Source organism: Pan paniscus, chromosome 6 (assembly GCF_029289425.2).
Source record: "Pan paniscus chromosome 6, NHGRI_mPanPan1-v2.0_pri, whole genome shotgun sequence".
Lineage (NCBI taxonomy): Eukaryota > Metazoa > Chordata > Mammalia > Primates > Hominidae > Pan > Pan paniscus.
This window is the reverse complement of record NC_073255.2, coordinates 97456081-97473086: the sequence shown is the minus strand read 5'-3', so window position 1 is coordinate 97473086 and position 17006 is coordinate 97456081. Positions and strand designations below refer to the sequence as shown.

Genomic DNA, 17006 nt, shown 5'->3' with positions numbered 1-17006 from the left:
GCTTGCCGGGAGTGGTGGCTCACACCTGTAATCCCAGCACTTTGGGAGGCCAAGATGGGTGGATCACCTGAGGCTGGGAGTTCGAGACCAACCTGACCAACATGGAGAAACCCTATCTCAACTAAAAATACAAAATTAGCCGGGCATGGTGGCACATGCCTGTAATCCCAGCTACTTGGGAGCTTGAGGCAGGAGAATCGCTTGAACCCAGGAGGCGGAGGTTGCGGTAAGCTGAGATCATGCTATTGCACATTGCACTCCAGCCTGGGCAACAAAACTGAAACTCCATCTCAAAAAAAAAAAAAAAAAAAAGTAGGCATCCTTGTCTTGTTCCTAATCTTGTTCCTAATCTTAGAGAAAAAGCATTCAGCTTTTCCCTGTTTAGTGTGGTGTTAGCTGTGAGTTAGTCATACATGGCCTTTATTGTGTTGATTTTCTATTTTTTTCCAAAATTTAATCTTGGCCCATTTTAAGTGTCCAGGAAGTTAACTATTTCTCTGATCTCAAACTTGTTGGCATATAGTTGTTCAAATAGTCTCTTATGATCCTTTGTATTCACATGATATCAGTTGTAATGTCTCCTTTTTCATCTCTGATTTTAATTATTTGGATCTTTTCTCTCTCTTTTTTTTTGTCTAGCTAAATGTTTCTTGATTTTGTTTATCTTTAAGGAAAACTCTTCGTTTTGTTGATGTTTTGGGTATTTTAAGTCTCTATTTCATTTATTTCTGCTCTGAGCTTTATTTCCTTTCTTCTAATAAACCAAAAGCGTTTTTGTTTTTCTAGTTTACACATTCTTATTCTTGTTTCCCTAGTTCTTTGAGGTGCATAGTCAGGTTGTTTATTAGAAATCTTTCATCTTTTCTTTTTAGATGTAGGCATTTATTGCTATGAACTCCTCTGTTAGAACTACTTTTGTTGTGTCCCACAGGGTTTGGTATGATATGCTTCTATTCTCATTTGTCTCAAGAAATTTTTTTTGAATGTATTTTGGTATTTATTTCTATTCTTATAAGCAGTATGTTTATTCCTTGTCTCAAGAAATTTTTAAATTTTCCTTTAAATTTCATCATTGATTCTTCGGTTATTTAAAAGTGTGTTGTTTAATTTCCATGTATATGTAAGATTTCCAAAGTTTTTCTTCTATCATCTTCGTTTGCACACTTTGATGAAGCAAGCCTCCATGTAGGAGATGACAATAGAGCTTCAAAATGTGAGGGTGGCCCCCAGGCAGAGGCCAACAAGGCTCATTCTGTAAGCTCCTGTGCAGAGCTTAACAATACTACCAACAACCACTGACTGAGCTTGAGGATGGAACACTTCCAAATTAATTTAACGGGGCTCATATTACCTTGATACTGAAACTAGACAGGAATAGAACGAAAAAAGAAAGCTTCTACCAATATTCTTTACAAATAGACACCAAACAATCTTAACATAATATTAACAAATACAATTCAGCAACATATTTAAAACAAATTATACACCATAATCAAGTCGGTTTTATTCCATGGATGCAAGTCTTGTTCAATATTAAAAAGTCAATCAGCTAAATAAAAAAACACATGATAATTAATTGTTGTAGAAAAAGCATTTGACAAAATTAAACACCCATATATGATTTAAAAAAAAAGTATCAGAAAAAATAGGATCAGAATGGTACTTCCTCAACTTGATAAAGAACATCTACGAACACCATACAGCTAACATTATACTTGATGGAAAATGGAATGATTGGTCTCTAAGATTGAGGAGAAAGCAATAATCTCCATCCTTATCATTTTTATTTAATGTAATAGTAGATGTTCTAGTCAGTGCAAAAGGGCAAAAAAAAAAAGAAATAGCAATCATAAAAATATAATTCTTCATATTTGCATATGACACAATAGTCTACATATATATTGCCTCTATCATGACTGTATCAGGCTCAACATCTTAAGTGTCATATTGTATTATAGTTTTGCAGATTTATCACTGGGGAACCAGGTAAATGGCACCTGGGATATCTCTGTACTGTTTCTTATACATGCACATGAATCTACAATTTTCTAAAACTAAAAAGTTAAATTTAAAAAAGGATTATGTTTAAAAACATTTTTAACTTCAGATATTCTTGCATTGTGCTTGAATATGTATAAGAATTGCATAATAAAAAATCCTAAATGTTCATCAATATGGGGATAGCTAAATAAATGATATGACATCCATTTGTAATGCTATGCAGCTGTAAACAGAAATTAGAAATCTCTTCCTTTACTAGGGAGAGTTCTCAAAAAGAACATTATAATATACTAGCATTTGTGTATTTTAAGGAGATAGATATCTGTATTGACTTAAATATCTAGAAACGTAAGTAATATCTAACTGGGAGTTGCTGTTTGTGAAAGGAGATGGAAATTGGGCAGATGGGGAATAGAAGATGGATGAAGATATTTTACTACATATTTTTGACATTTGATCTATAACATTATGTTACTTAATAACAAAACAAAATAAGTTATTAAAAATGTTCTGCCCATACTAAAATTCTAAGGATTAAAAACAGTGTGATACTAGCACAAAGATAAAAAGATGGAACAATAAATCAATGGAATAGAATATTCTTATTACTATAATGAAGGTGGTCTTCTGACCAATAGAGAAAGAATTATTCATTTGTGGTGAGAAAATAATTGATAGGATATTTGACAGATGGTAGAATTGAGAATTTCCATATACCATGCATGAAGCTGAACTCTGGAGGAAATAAAGAATTACATGCAAGCCAGGCGCGGTGGCTCACGCCTGTAATGCCAGCACTTTGGGAGGCTGAGGCGGGCGGATCACCTGAGGTCGGGAGTTCGAGACCAGCCTGACCAATATGGTGAAACCCCGTCTCTACTAAAATTACAAAAATTAGCCTTGTGTGGTGGCCGGCACCTGTAGTCCCAGCTACATGGGAGGCTGAGGCAGGAGAATTGCTTGAACCTGGGAAGCGGAGGTTGCAGTGAGCCGAGATCACGCCACTGCACTCCAGCCTGGGAGACAGAGCGAGACTCCGTCTCAAAAAAAAAAAAAAAGAAAACAGAATTACATGCAGAAGTTAAAGCCATGGAAAATCTGAACGTATATGTAAATGTGTGTTTCCCTCATTTCAAGATAATGGGACTTCATAGATTTGAGAAAAAAGGAAAAATTCATAGAGAAAGAAAAGAATGGTTTACATTAAAATAGATCACAGACAATAGCGTTCCAAGTTTCTATTAGATTAAAAATATTAGTCATTCTTAAGACAATATTTGATTTTACACATAAATGTGCACGTCATTATTTATGTGTGTCCATATAAATAGTAAACAGTGATTTGAGCCAAAATAAGAATTGGATTAATTTAATAGTATTTTTTCCCCTATGTTTGAATGCAACTAAACCACTGCAAATCAGTATAAATCAAACTAATAATATAAGTTTATGGGTATGCAAAAATATGATATAATTTATATGACAGAAACATGACAGAAACAGCATTTGGAATTGTGGAATTCTATGTAATATTTTTTTCTTTTTACTTCCTATATTTTCCAAATGCTCTGCTGTGAACATGTGTTGGTAATTTAATTTGGAGATATGTGATATTTATGTAGTTTTTATACTACAAAGAAACTGAAAATTTTCTATAGTGGATATTTGATTTTGCTCCAACATCTAAACAGCTTGGAAGCTGTTTTGTGATTTTTTTTTCTAGTGAAAAAAATCTAAACAAGCTAAAAATCAATGACTTTTGTTAGATCCACCAGAGAATTGAGGTCACAGGGCAAATCATCACTCTGAAATATGTAAGGCAAGAGGCAAACACAGAGAATCACAGTTGAGATCAGGTTACCAGGAACAGAAGTCATTAGAGCTGGTAACTGATAACAACACTTAAATAGTAATTTTGACAAATCTTTTCAAAATTCTATTGGGACATTTATTTATTTTATTTATTATTTGATTTCCATAGGTTATTGGGGAACAGGTGGTGTTTGATTACTTGAGTAAGTTCTTTAGTGGTGATTTATGAGATTTTGATGCATCCACCAATCATGAGGAATCTTTACAAGCAGGGCATGGACAAGCTTGACAATTAAAAATGCCTGGAAACCCTGTATTAGATGGGATCCTAGGTCCCTACTTTTGTGGTTACAAAGAAAGGCAGGAGTGAGGGCCTTCCTGGAGCCCCCACCAGACTGTCGCTATGAAGATCTAACAAAAATTCCCTCATATTTTAGACATGCTCGGGGGGAATGAACCATTTTTAAAAATATGTCCAGATCATTGTCCTAACAAAGGTCTCCCCTCGAAGGGAAGTTACTTTGCCAAAGCATTATCTGATGTTGGGAAAGGGCAAGGAGACCACTTCAGCATTTTCTACCCTTTCTATCTCACTACCACGACCAAAAAAAAAAGGCTAAGAAATACTTCTGAAGGTCACAGCCTAGAGACTCAAGTTAAGTAAAAACTGAAGATTTAATGACAAGATTATATAATCCTTCCTCTCCTCCCAGTTTTACCATCATATCATCATGTTTCCAGTAATAACCATGGACTGCAACAGAGAGCTGCAATACACAAACTCAAATTAGAAGAAATTCTTTGAGAAATAAAAATATGGGAGAAAAAAAGAGGAAACGAGAGGAAACTGGTCTCTGGTATCCATAGCTACAACAAACTTTAAAACAGAGTCTGTTAGGATGTATATTTATCCTAATGCATCCTATTACTTGACACATCATGTCAGCTTTCAACAAAAAGTTAAAAGGACATGTTAAGAGAGAAGGAAGAGAAATACAAACTGAAGAGATAAAATAAGCATCAGAACCACATTTAGATTTGAGACAGATTTTGGAATTATATAGGGATTAAAAATAACAATTATTAATACATGAAGGTCTCTAGTGGAAAATGTAAACAACATTACAAGGACAGATTGATATAAACAAAAAATGGAGATTCTAAGAAATAATCAAAAGGTAATGTTACAAATAAAAAGGCAGTGCAAGAGAAATGAATAATGTTCGATGGGCTCAGTGGTGGACTGGGTACAGCCAGGAAAAAGTCATTGAGCTTGAAGGCATGTCAATATAAACTTTCCAAATTGAAACGCAAAGAGAAAAAAGAATGACAAATAACAGAACATTGCAGAAAAGGCATTTGTAAAAATCTAAGACTCACTCATGATAAAAACTCTCAGTAAACTGGGAATGGAGGGAAACTTCCTCAACTTGATAAAGAATATCTACAAAAAGCCTAGAGTTGGTATCATACTTAATGGTGAGAAACTAGAAATTTTTCTGCTAAGATCAAGAAAAAGCACTGATATTCCCATTTAACACTCTTTTAAACATTATACATTAGTCCAGGCTAATGCAATCAGATTTTTAAAAGGAAGTAAAAGGTATATATATTGGGATGGAAGAAATAAAACTATCTTTGTTTACAGGTTACATGATTACTTATATAGAAAACCCCCCAAAATTGACCAAAAAAATTCTGAAATTAACAACAGCCTATAGCAAGTTTGCAGAATCAAGGTTGATATACAAAAGTTAATTACTTTTCTATATACCAACAACGAACATTTGGAATTTGAAATTAAAATACCATTTACATTAGCAACCCAAAAATAAGAAATAAAGAAAGTATGTGTGTATGAATGTAACAAAATATGTACAGGATCTGTATGAGAAAAACTACAAAACTATCATGAAATATGTCAAATAATATTTAAACAATGAAGAGATATTTCATATCAATGGATAGGAAGACACAATATTGTTAAGATATCAATTCTTCCAAACTGATCTATACATCAAAGTAATCACAATCAAAATTCTAGCAATTTATTTTGCAGATATATACAAAATGATTCTAAAGTTTACATTGATGGGCAAGAAGAGAGCAAAATTTACATAGAAGAGTTAACAGAATATTGAAAAAGAAGACCATGGTCATAGGACTGATACTACCTGGCTGCAAGACTTACTATAAAGCTACAGTAATCATGACAGAGTGGTATTCATGAAAGAACAGACAGAAATCAATGAAACAAAATATAAAACCTCAAAATATACTGTCCCTCCCCCTGACACACATACAGGTCAAGTAATCTTTGGACAAATGAACAATGCCATTTCAATGGAGAAAGGATAATATTTTCAACAATTGATACTGGATCATTGGATATTAAAATGCAAAACAAACAAAAAAACCCAAAACAAAAAACTAAACATAGACCTAAACTTTTGACAAAAATTAGCTAAAAGTGAATCATAGATATAAATGCAAGTTGAAAAACTATAAAACTTCTAGAAAACAATATAGCAGAAAATCTTTGTGACTCTGGATTTGTCTGTGTATATATAGAAGTAAAGACGAAAGAATGAACCATGAAATTAAAAAAATTACGTCAGACTTTATTAAAATTAAAAACTTCTTGTCTGCTGAAGAGAATGAAATGCAAGCCAAAGACTAGGATAAAGTATTTGCAAAACACATTACTGATAAAAGATTTTCATTCAAAATACACAAAGAACTCTTAAAACTCAACACAGTAATAGTAAAACAACTCCATTAAAAAATGGCCGAAGATCTAAGAAGACACTTCATCAAAGAAGATAAATAGATGGAAAATAAGTATATAAAAAGACCCACAACACCATATATCACTGGGAATTTAATTTAAAATAATAATCAGGTATCATTATACTTCTATTAGAATGGCTAAAGTCCAAAACACGGACAAGTACCAAACGCTGGGAAGGATGTGGGGCAATTCTCATTTACTGCTGGGGGAAATGTAAAACGGTAACAGCTACTGTGGAAGACAGGTTGGCAGTTGCTTACAAAACTGAAAATAGTTTTACCAAATAATCTAGCCATCTCACTCTTGGATATTTGCCAGATTTAGTTGAACATCTGTCCACTTAAGAACCTATACATAAATATTTATAGTAGCTTCATTCATAATCACTAAAACCCAGAAGCAACTAAGATTTTCTTTAGTAGGAGAAAAGATAAACTGTTTTACATCTATATAATGGGATATCATTAGGCTTTAATAAGAAGTGAGCTATCAAGTCATGAAAAAAGTGGAAGAAACTTGAATTTCTTGTATATTGTTAATTGAAAGAAGTTAGTGTGACTTCAAATATGTAACATTTTGGGAAAAGCAAAACTATAGAGACAGTATAAGATTAGTGGTTTCCAAAGTTTCAGAAGCAGAGGAGGAGGGTACAAAGGCCTACTTGAAGTGTAGGGGATATTCTGGTTGATACTTTATGGTGGAAATATGACATTAAGTGTTTGTCGGAACCCATAGAACAGCACAACACAAAGAGTGAAACAGACTATCGACTTCAATTAACAACAACTTATCAATATTGGTTAATTTATTGTAAGAAATGTACTAACCAATGCTAGATGTTAATAACAGGAAAACTGGGGGGGAAGGAGACATGGTCACTGACAGTCTGCTCAATTTTTCTGTAAATCTAAAGGTTTTTAAAAATAGTCTATTAATTTTTTAAAAATGATTACAAAGTAAGTTCAATCTTTCATTGCAAATTTTGTTTGTTAGGATGAAGCCCTATTCATGCAATCTTCCTCCCAACTCTGGGCACCCTGCTGTCATTAGGCATTATTTGGAGAACAGATGGAGTATCACAATTAAATTTGTTTCCTAGTTTTATGCCTTGCTCACTTTATTCCACTCACTTTATTCTGACTTCATACATGTCATTTTATCTTTCTGCCATTTCCATAGGCCTAACATAGTTTAACCTTTCAAAATACAATATAGAATACATCCTTCTGATACGCTGTCAAAAATGATATGGAAAATGACCAACAACGTATTCATCAAAGATCCAATCTGTTGTTATTACAATAAATTTTGTCTTGTAAAGCCAGAAAATGTTGATGAATTACATCACTTAACGAAATGTAATGGTGCATCGGAATTTTCAGAAATCCAGTATACATTTAAAAAATCTGAAACTGAATAATTCCAAAATCATTTCAAGGCTTTGTATTACTATTCCTTTGTGTGCTCTAAAAATGTGTTTACATCTTCATGTAAAAGGAGTCTATCATTGACTTAACACTTGGTAGCTTTCTTACTTCTTCCTTGATGCACTACTTTTCTTATTACAGTGCTTTTTAAACTGAAGCTGTCTTTTTTTCCTAGTATCTGAGATTGAAGAAGTCCACATATCTCTAAAAATTTTTACCAATCATACTTGTTTACAATATTTTGGGAGAAATGAATTTGATCATATTCTTAAATGTTTTGTGACCCACAAAATTACTATCTTAGAACATGGCAGAAACCCTTATAGAAGGCATAGTTTTATCTCAATTGCTACAATAGATCCAAATTTTTCTACCTGAAGATAAAGGCATTATTTCAGTGTATATTTGCTTTACTCCATCTGTGTCAGTGTCAGATGTTTGCAATTTGTAAAAATAATGCATTGACAAAAGACAAGCCAGTGTTTGGAAAAAACAGAACTACCTGCAATTCATAGTCAGTGGTGCCTGAGAAATTTCCAGCTGTTTTGTTTTTCTAAAGTAACATTTTTTTCAATACAAAATGTTCTAATTTTTATTTCATATTTTTCAAAATAATATTTTGCCTCCCATTTTGTTTGTTTTGAAAATGACTGACTCTCAAATTAGGGATGCTTCATCTTGGTGAAATTCACATCCTAGCAAGTCATGGACTTCCCTTTTCCAGTTACCAACCAATAGGATGAATAGGCTTTTCCATCAAAAGCTTAATTCTTATTCATAAGCTGGGTTTTTAATCTAAATTTCTGTTGGCTTTTGTAGCCCACTGACTCTAGCCCAGAGGGGCTATTTTTATAATTTTTTTTCATTTCATATAAAACCTAGAGATAGCACTAATTAGTCAAATATGCACTTCCTTTAGCTCTCTCAAAGCAAAAGGCATTTCCAGGTTCAGGTCTAATCACTACAAAAGGCAAGTGAAAACAGAGTAGAAGAGAAAGAATCCAAAATGACCAAGGAACAATGTTAAAAAATCATGTAACAAAAAGATTCGTTCAAAATGCAAGATAGGTCAAGGATTTTAGTATAATAGTTTGTTAATATTCTGTCAAATTGTATATTACAAGCAACTTTTTTGCTTTGTTTTGTTTTGTTTTTGAGACAGAGTCTTGCTCTGTTGCCCAGGCTGGAGTGCAGTGGCATGATCTTGGCTTACTGCAGCCTCCAACTCCCAGGCTCAAGCAATTCTCCTGCCTCAGCCTCCCGACTAGCTGGGACTACAGGCACCCGCCACCACACCTGGCTAATTTTTGTACTTTTTAAAATCTAGTATTTGAGTTTTGTTTGGTAGTGAAACTATCAAAGAACAATATCAGTTACCTGAAAAAAAAAAACTGATAAAATATTCGTACGTTTTCCAACTACATATCTGTAAGAGTATCTTACAATACTTCAACCAATACAACATATGGTAATAGAATGAACACAGAAGTAGATGAGAAATATCAGCTGTATTAGTAGGTATAAAATCTAGTTTTCTAGGCAGACATTAAATGGATTTTCAAAAATGTAAATACTGCCATTATTCTAATTCTTCTCATTTTGAAAAATAATTTTCTCAAATATGTTTTTATGTTAAAATATAGTAGGTTTACTGCTATTTTAAAATGGATTAATAAAATACTTCTCAATTTTAATTTCTAATTTGCTGTACTTTAATAAATATAACTTTTTGGAGTACTGAATAATTTTTAAGAATGTAAACAGTCCTGAAGCCTTCAAGTAGCTTAAGAAGCACTGGCCTACACTAAGTGTCCCAGAATTTGGTTGTGAAACTATGAGCTTTTTCAGACAATATTCAACTCTCCATCAATTTACCTTAAACAAAACTTGCCAGGAGATATGTCCCATGCCAAAGACAATATTACATTTCCTACTTAAGTGACAGAGCTATAATAAAATACACCTATTTACATAACAGCAAAGGCACCCATGCCTGCCATTTAAAATACTATTTAGTCATTCTAAAATATGAAAAGACTATCAAACGTCACCAACATTTGAGGAAAACTAGTAGCATGAAGAAAAGTGACAACTGGATATAAAACCAGAGAAAATAAAACACATATAATTTAAAAACCAGAAAAAATATATACACACACATACATATTAAAACTTTTTTAAAAGATTAAAAAATATATGGTTTCTATAAACAACAATGGGATGATAAATGAAAAGAAAAAGAAGAGGACAAGGAAGAATTTTTACAAAAACTTATTATATATGTCATATATATCACATATATGGATTCTCTATAATCACCAACATTTTAAAAAGGAATAAGATTCAATAATTTCCACAGAGTATGTATTAGTCCATTCTCACGCTGCTAATAAAGACATACCCGAGACTGGGTAATTTATAAAGGAAAGAGGTTTAATTGACTCACAGGTCAGCATGGCTGGGCAAGCCTCAGGAAACTTAACAATCATTGTGGAAAGGGAAGCAAACACATCCTGCTTGACACAGTGGCAGCAAGGAGAAGTGCCGAGCAAAAGGGGGAAAAGCCCCTGATAAAACCATCAGATCTTGTAAAAACTCACTCACTATCATGAGAACATCATGGAAGTAACTGCCCCCGTGATTCAATTAGCTCCCACCCGGCCCCTCCCATGACACTTGGGGTTTATGGGAACTACAATTCAAGATAACATTTGGGTGAGGACACAGCCAAACCACATCAGAGTACGACCTAATAAAAACAAAAAAAGCAAAAATGAAAGCATAAAGGATGACAGCCAAATGTTAAACCCAAGAAATTAAAGAGTTCCAAATAGGAGAAGAGAACTATGAGGAACAAGATTATAGCAAAGAAATAATAAATTTCCCAAAATAGAAGAGAAACATTAGGCTTCCAATCAAGATGGTCTTGAGTTTACAAATGTATATATTCATCCCAAATGATACTAACACTACATTTATTTTTTTGGAAAATTAAAGAGGTATAGCTATGTTGAAAACCCAGAAGAAAAATAAATCATTGTAGGTCAGAAATTATAAACCAGGCACTAAAGCCTCAGATTTGTTTAGCGTTAAATTCAGTAACAGGCAGAAGATGCTGGATGTTTGGCCCTTCCAGAGTAACTGGGCCCCAAGAGCTCTCCAGAGATGATTTGGAGAGGAAAGAACCAGGTTCATAATATGAAATCTGTGGCTGAAATGGACTTTCTCCATCCATAAAAAACTCTAAGCATAACTATAATTATTCTCTGTAGCTGTGACCTATGAACTCAATCTGGCAGAAGGCATGCAGATAGATGATCAATCAGCATGTTTGCCAACTGAATTGCTGGATCCAGGAATGGATAGGAGATATCCCTAGTGTATCCATGGGACAGGAGCCAAGAATCTTATAAATTCCTGGCTGAACTGGAGATTGGGCAGGTGGAAGAAAATACAATGAGAGGACAAGAGAAAGAAAACAGAAACACAACAAAATAGAATTAAGCCTCAAGATGAGTCACCAAGAGAATATTATAAAGCACTTGAAAAACAAAATAAAACAACACTAAACACTGGAGGCAGTAAAATTAATAATCTCACCAATGTGAAAATAATAACTTTGAAACAATAGCTTTAAGGTAAATATTTTTAAAGTCATTACAGAGATAAAAATGACATCTATAAAAGAAATGAGTCATTTTCAGAAAACTGAGGAAGAAATCAGTCAAAGCCAGATATATATGGAAAATAACCCATTAGAAACATAAAATATAAACATTTTTGTAATCAAATTTAAATAATCAAATAGAAAGTACCCTCTAGCCTTGTCCAACAGAACTTTCTGCAATGATGGAACGATTCTGTATCTGCACTGTCTAATATGGTAGTCATTAGCCACTTCTGGCTAGTGTGCAATTGAAATGTAGCCATTGGGACTGAGCAACTGAAGTTTTAATTTCACTTCATTATAATTAATTTAAATATGTTTAAATAAGAACACATGCTTCGTATCTACTAGACAGCAGAGTGACATAGAACATAGTCAAAGAAGGAAATTGTCATATGAGAAATAGCACATAAGAATTTGTCCAGAAAGTGATATAAAGAGATGGATACAAAAAACATAAAAGTATAAATATGGGAGAATGATAATAGATTGAGACTTGAACATATGTCTAAATAAATTCCCAGAAACAGAATATAGGGAGAATCCAGGAGAACAAATATGTGAAGAAATAATGGTTGAAAATTGCACAGAAAGTAAAAGAGGGTATTTCAGATTGAAAACATGGCCTCTAATTAAGAAAATAAAGACACATCTAAATTTACCCCAGTGAAACTGCAGAATAACAAAGGTGAAAGGAAAAAACCCTAAAAATTACAAAAGAAAAAGTACTCACAATTCAATGACAGCTGGAGTAACAGAAAACTTTTCATCAGAAACAATGTTGGCCAGAAGAAAGCAGTTATGTTCAGAATGAAGAAAAATAACCAGTCTTCAGTCAAACTCTTGTTTAAGTGTGAGGGTGAAATAATGATTTTTTTTCAGAAAAAAAATACAAATAAGAGTATTTATGTCCTGTATGCCCTTCGTAAAAGAGGTCTTGAAGGATCCATTTCAACATGAAGAAATGGTTACTCCAAAGAAGAATACAAGAAACAGACGGAACTAAGAAATATGTAAGAAACATTGGTAAATTTAACTGTTGCATCTGTTATGTTGTAAGTAACAGACTTCTGAGTCAAACTATTTCAGAAATAATAAGAGAATTCTCTGTGTCAAATAACTGGAAAGTTCTGAGAAATAGAATCTTCTGAGCAGGTTGATCCAGTGGCTTTACAACAGATCCAAGCAAATATCTATTTCCCCTTTATTTCTTATTTTTACTATCCACAAAGTCGGCTTCATTCTAAAGATGGGTTCTTTGTAAGGGTGACACCTTTTATAGTCATAGGATGGATGCCAGAAGTGTTACATGGATTCACTCTCACACATCGCAGAAGAGTGATAAACTTCAGTTTTATTATGATTGAATAACCTTAGTGTCAGTCACTGTGAGTAGTGTCATGTGCCGATTGTAGTACATTTGGGATAACTGAACATCTAACTGTGTCTTGAGGGGCTAAATTACCTTTTTCTTATAAAGACCCAGACCTAACTGTTTAGGCTTTCAAATACACTCTTAAGTGTATTGGTATGGATATTAGAGAGGAAATAAATATACTCACTTTATTTTTGTGATTGTAACAATATACCATTCAATTTCTATTCCTGAAAACAGTTGGAATTAAAATTGTAGATTATAAAAAGAAAAATAGCTGGGGTATTTCAGTAGTTTTTTTTTCTTAAACACAGTTTCTTATTTTGGTTTGGTGTGTTTTCTTTGAGGATATAAATGCTGAATCAATTTAGAATTATCCCAGACTTATAAAGTTTGATCTCTGTGTTAAAAATGCAAGAATACACATTGAAGACTAAAAATAAAGCTTGTGGTTTTTAATAAAGAGACAAGTAGATAACAAAGAATGTTTGAAATCTACCCAAATGTAAAAAATAAAATAATGGAGTAAAAAAAGACGTGATAAATGGAAACCTCAAAAATATTTGACTGAAATATGCCCAACTATATTAGTAACCAAAGTAAATATAAACATATTTAATTCACCTATGAAAAGACAAAGAACATATAATTTTTAAAATTCTAGTTATAGACTCTACATGAAAAATGCATTAGACAAAAAACAACTACACAGAATGGTTAGAAAAACTATATCTCACAAGTATTACCCAACAGAAAATGGATGTTACAATATTAATATCAGAAAAAAAGAATTTAAGGCAAAATATTTATAAGAGGAAAGGCACACAGATAGTAAAAATCAACAATGAGGAGATATCTCAACCACAAACACCTATGATCTTTATAATATTGTTTAAAATTATGCAAGGCACAATTGACAGAATTAGTAGGAAAGATTGTGCAATCCACATTCATGCTTAGGAATTTTAACCTACTTATCTCAGAAAATTTTGGATCAGAAAAACCCCAAAATTTAGTTAAGTCACAGAATATATAAACAATATAGTTAATAAATGTGATTTAATAGTTTATATGTAACCCTGTGCTACATGGAAAGCCACATTCTCTAGGCAAAATATACTTTACCTTAGAAGGCCACTGGGATCAAGTGTCAGTAAGCTGGAACTCAGGAAAAGAGAAGAGGCTAGGAAAATATTGTTAGAACCTGGATTCTAGCAGCCTGGTTTCAAGACTAGACTATGGACAGATGGCTAGGAATGGACTCCTTATGGAGCAGATGGTTGAACATGAATACAGGGTCTGATCACCAATTTAAATTTTTTCATGTTTTGTTCTATAACTCTCTGTTCTCCTCAAACTTCAGTAAAGTTATTTTATATATAACAAATATTTTTAGTAATAGTGCTTTGCAAAATAAAAGGGGGATGAGTATGTTCACCTTAGGAGTAATGTGGATAAAACCAAGCAGATTCTAGCAATAGGTAGAAGGAAAGAACAAATGAGCCAGGGTGAGCCCAGATAGAGAAACCATGATGACTACAAGGACCCCGTGTTCTCAGGAATATGGGGGAGGGATGACAAAGACTTCTAGCAGCTGTGGGGATTAGTGTTCAGATTGTTCTCTTAGAATAACAAATCAAACGGTAACTCCTTGGTAGGGACATTCAGGTTATACATCCATAAAGTATCTCATTTACTTGAAGAACATGGCTTAGTAAACTCAAGGGAAGCCTGTTTGTTGTAGAAACAGATTTTCAGTCTGACATGCCTGAAATAAATTTGCCACAAGCTGTGTCTTCACTACACATAAAAGTGTACTTCTATGTCTTTAGAGAACTAAGCCAAGGACACTATGTTTCCTATTTAAGAAAGAAATGTAGATTTCTCATTAAAAGGCAAAGCCATCATTTCAAAAAGATGAATTAGAAAGTACTTTAAAAAGAATTCCAGGTGGTTAAGGCACTTAAAACAAGTCTAAGAAAATGTCTTGGCTCTAGGCCCAAATAATTTTAATTCAATTGTGAAAAGCATACACTTTTGCTTCTTAATTCTTGATTCTTAAGATTTTATTCTTACATGTACACAAAGGTAAGTAACAGTGGCTCAGTAAACCTTTATAACTTATTATTGAGAATTCTCAATTTTCATCAATTCAAGATGAACTTGGAAGGGCAATATATTGTACATTAAAGAAGAAAAACTCATCAATTAATTTGGACTTCATTCTTCAAGTATTTGAAGTTGATTGGCAAAGCAGAACTCTATCAACCTAATTCATACCTGCCTTAAAACTTGATTTGTGCATCTTTAGCAATGAACCTCATCTATGCAACACTTGTTCTGGAGTTGTAGAATTGATAGAATGTGAATCTGCTCCCTGGATCTCAGTAGCAGGTTTGTTGCTGCTGCTCCCCTTCCCGATCTGAAAACACTAAGCAAGACCCTTAAGCAGTTCCAAATTTTCGTGGGTTGTAACACCTGAGAAATAACTAATTGATCCTTCTCTCCAAGATGACAGTCCTTGAGAAATCTTTGATATTTGAACAAGTTCCAGCCAGTTTAACACAATGTGTTTGCATTTTTTTTTACACCTTCATAAATGAGCTCACTAACTTCATTCTGCAGCAAGCCAATCACTGGGACAACCCTCTCATAAGCTACTGATGAGAGAACATGGGAAAATCAGTGTACTTAATCATCATTACAGAAAAATTATTTAGACAATATTTTCTACTAAGTACATTATCTTTGGTCAAAGTATCATAACATCTGAAATGGTTATATATTTTAAATAACTCAAACAAGATCTTAGTTTGCATAGCAAAAATATCAATTTTTCTGGTATGTTGATCTTAAATGAGTCATAGCTGACAATTAATGTGATGCTACAGCCCACTGCCTTTCATTAACTACAATCAAACAGGGACTGATCTCTGTGCAAACAGCATCTAAACCAGGGCACAAAGACCAGAAAACCAATCAATATCTACAAGTGAATCAAGGAATGAATGACACTACAATAGCCTTTCAAGAAATTAGAAAAGATGTGTAGTAAATTCAAAGTGCTGTCACATTATTCATTTATTCATTCATTGAAATTGACCCTGTTGTGCCTGATATGAGAGAGGAGAATCCAAGTTCATGCTCTAAAGATTATTTTGGAATCACCTTGGATAAGTTACTTAGCCTCATGATTCTTTCTCTTCTATAAAATAAGGCTAATGATAATATATGTCTCACTACCTAACCATTTTTTACAAGAACCAAAATAAATAAACAAATAGAGTATAAGAACCCTTTTAATTACTTTGTATTATGCAGACTTAATTTAAAGGTACTTTCTGCAAGATTATTTCTAACCAAGTAGGATACTTGAATATTTGTCATAGCTCTCCCAATAGCTATGTGTAACTCTCTAATTAACTATAGTTGTTACTTTATAGGAAATATGTCCCATTGGATTTACTTTCCCAACAGCTAATATTTTCTGTTTAGAGTCATATACCTCAAGAGTGAGACAGAAAAACAAACAAACCAACCAACCAACCCACGTATTTGATACATTAAATACCATTCAGACTCTTGAAGTATGGCTGATCCTTAAAGAATGCGGAGTTTAGGAGTACTGACCCTCATGCTGCAGTCAAAAATTCACATATAACTTTTGACTCCACAAAAACTTAACTACTACTAGCCTACTAGAAGCTTTACAGTAAGATGAACAGTTAACACATATTCTTTATACATATTACATACTATATTCTTGCAATAGGGTAAGCTAGAGAAAATACAATCTTATTAAGGAAATTATAAAGAAGAGAAAATATGTTTACTATTCATTACATGGAAGTGGATCATCAGAAAGGTCTTCATTCTTATTGTCTTTATGTTGAGTAGGCTGAAAAGGAGGAGGCAGAGGAGGAGTTGGCTTTT

General features: G+C 33.2%; 1 long non-coding RNA gene across 8 annotated transcripts in view; it reads right to left on the bottom strand.

Moving 5' to 3' along the window:
• Positions 1–14340, bottom strand: part of LOC106634982 (uncharacterized) — a 109569-nt gene extending 95229 nt beyond the window's left edge. For 7 of the 8 annotated variants that reach the window (XR_008625881.2, XR_010112766.1, XR_008625879.1 and 4 more), the window contains exon 1: positions 14199–14340. This is a non-coding gene — a long non-coding RNA (uncharacterized LOC106634982). Of the gene's footprint in view, positions 1–12431; positions 12819–14198 lie in introns of those variants that run through there. The other variant, XR_008625880.2, reaches the window with a different exon arrangement.
• Between the last annotated feature and the right edge of the window lie 2666 nt (positions 14341–17006).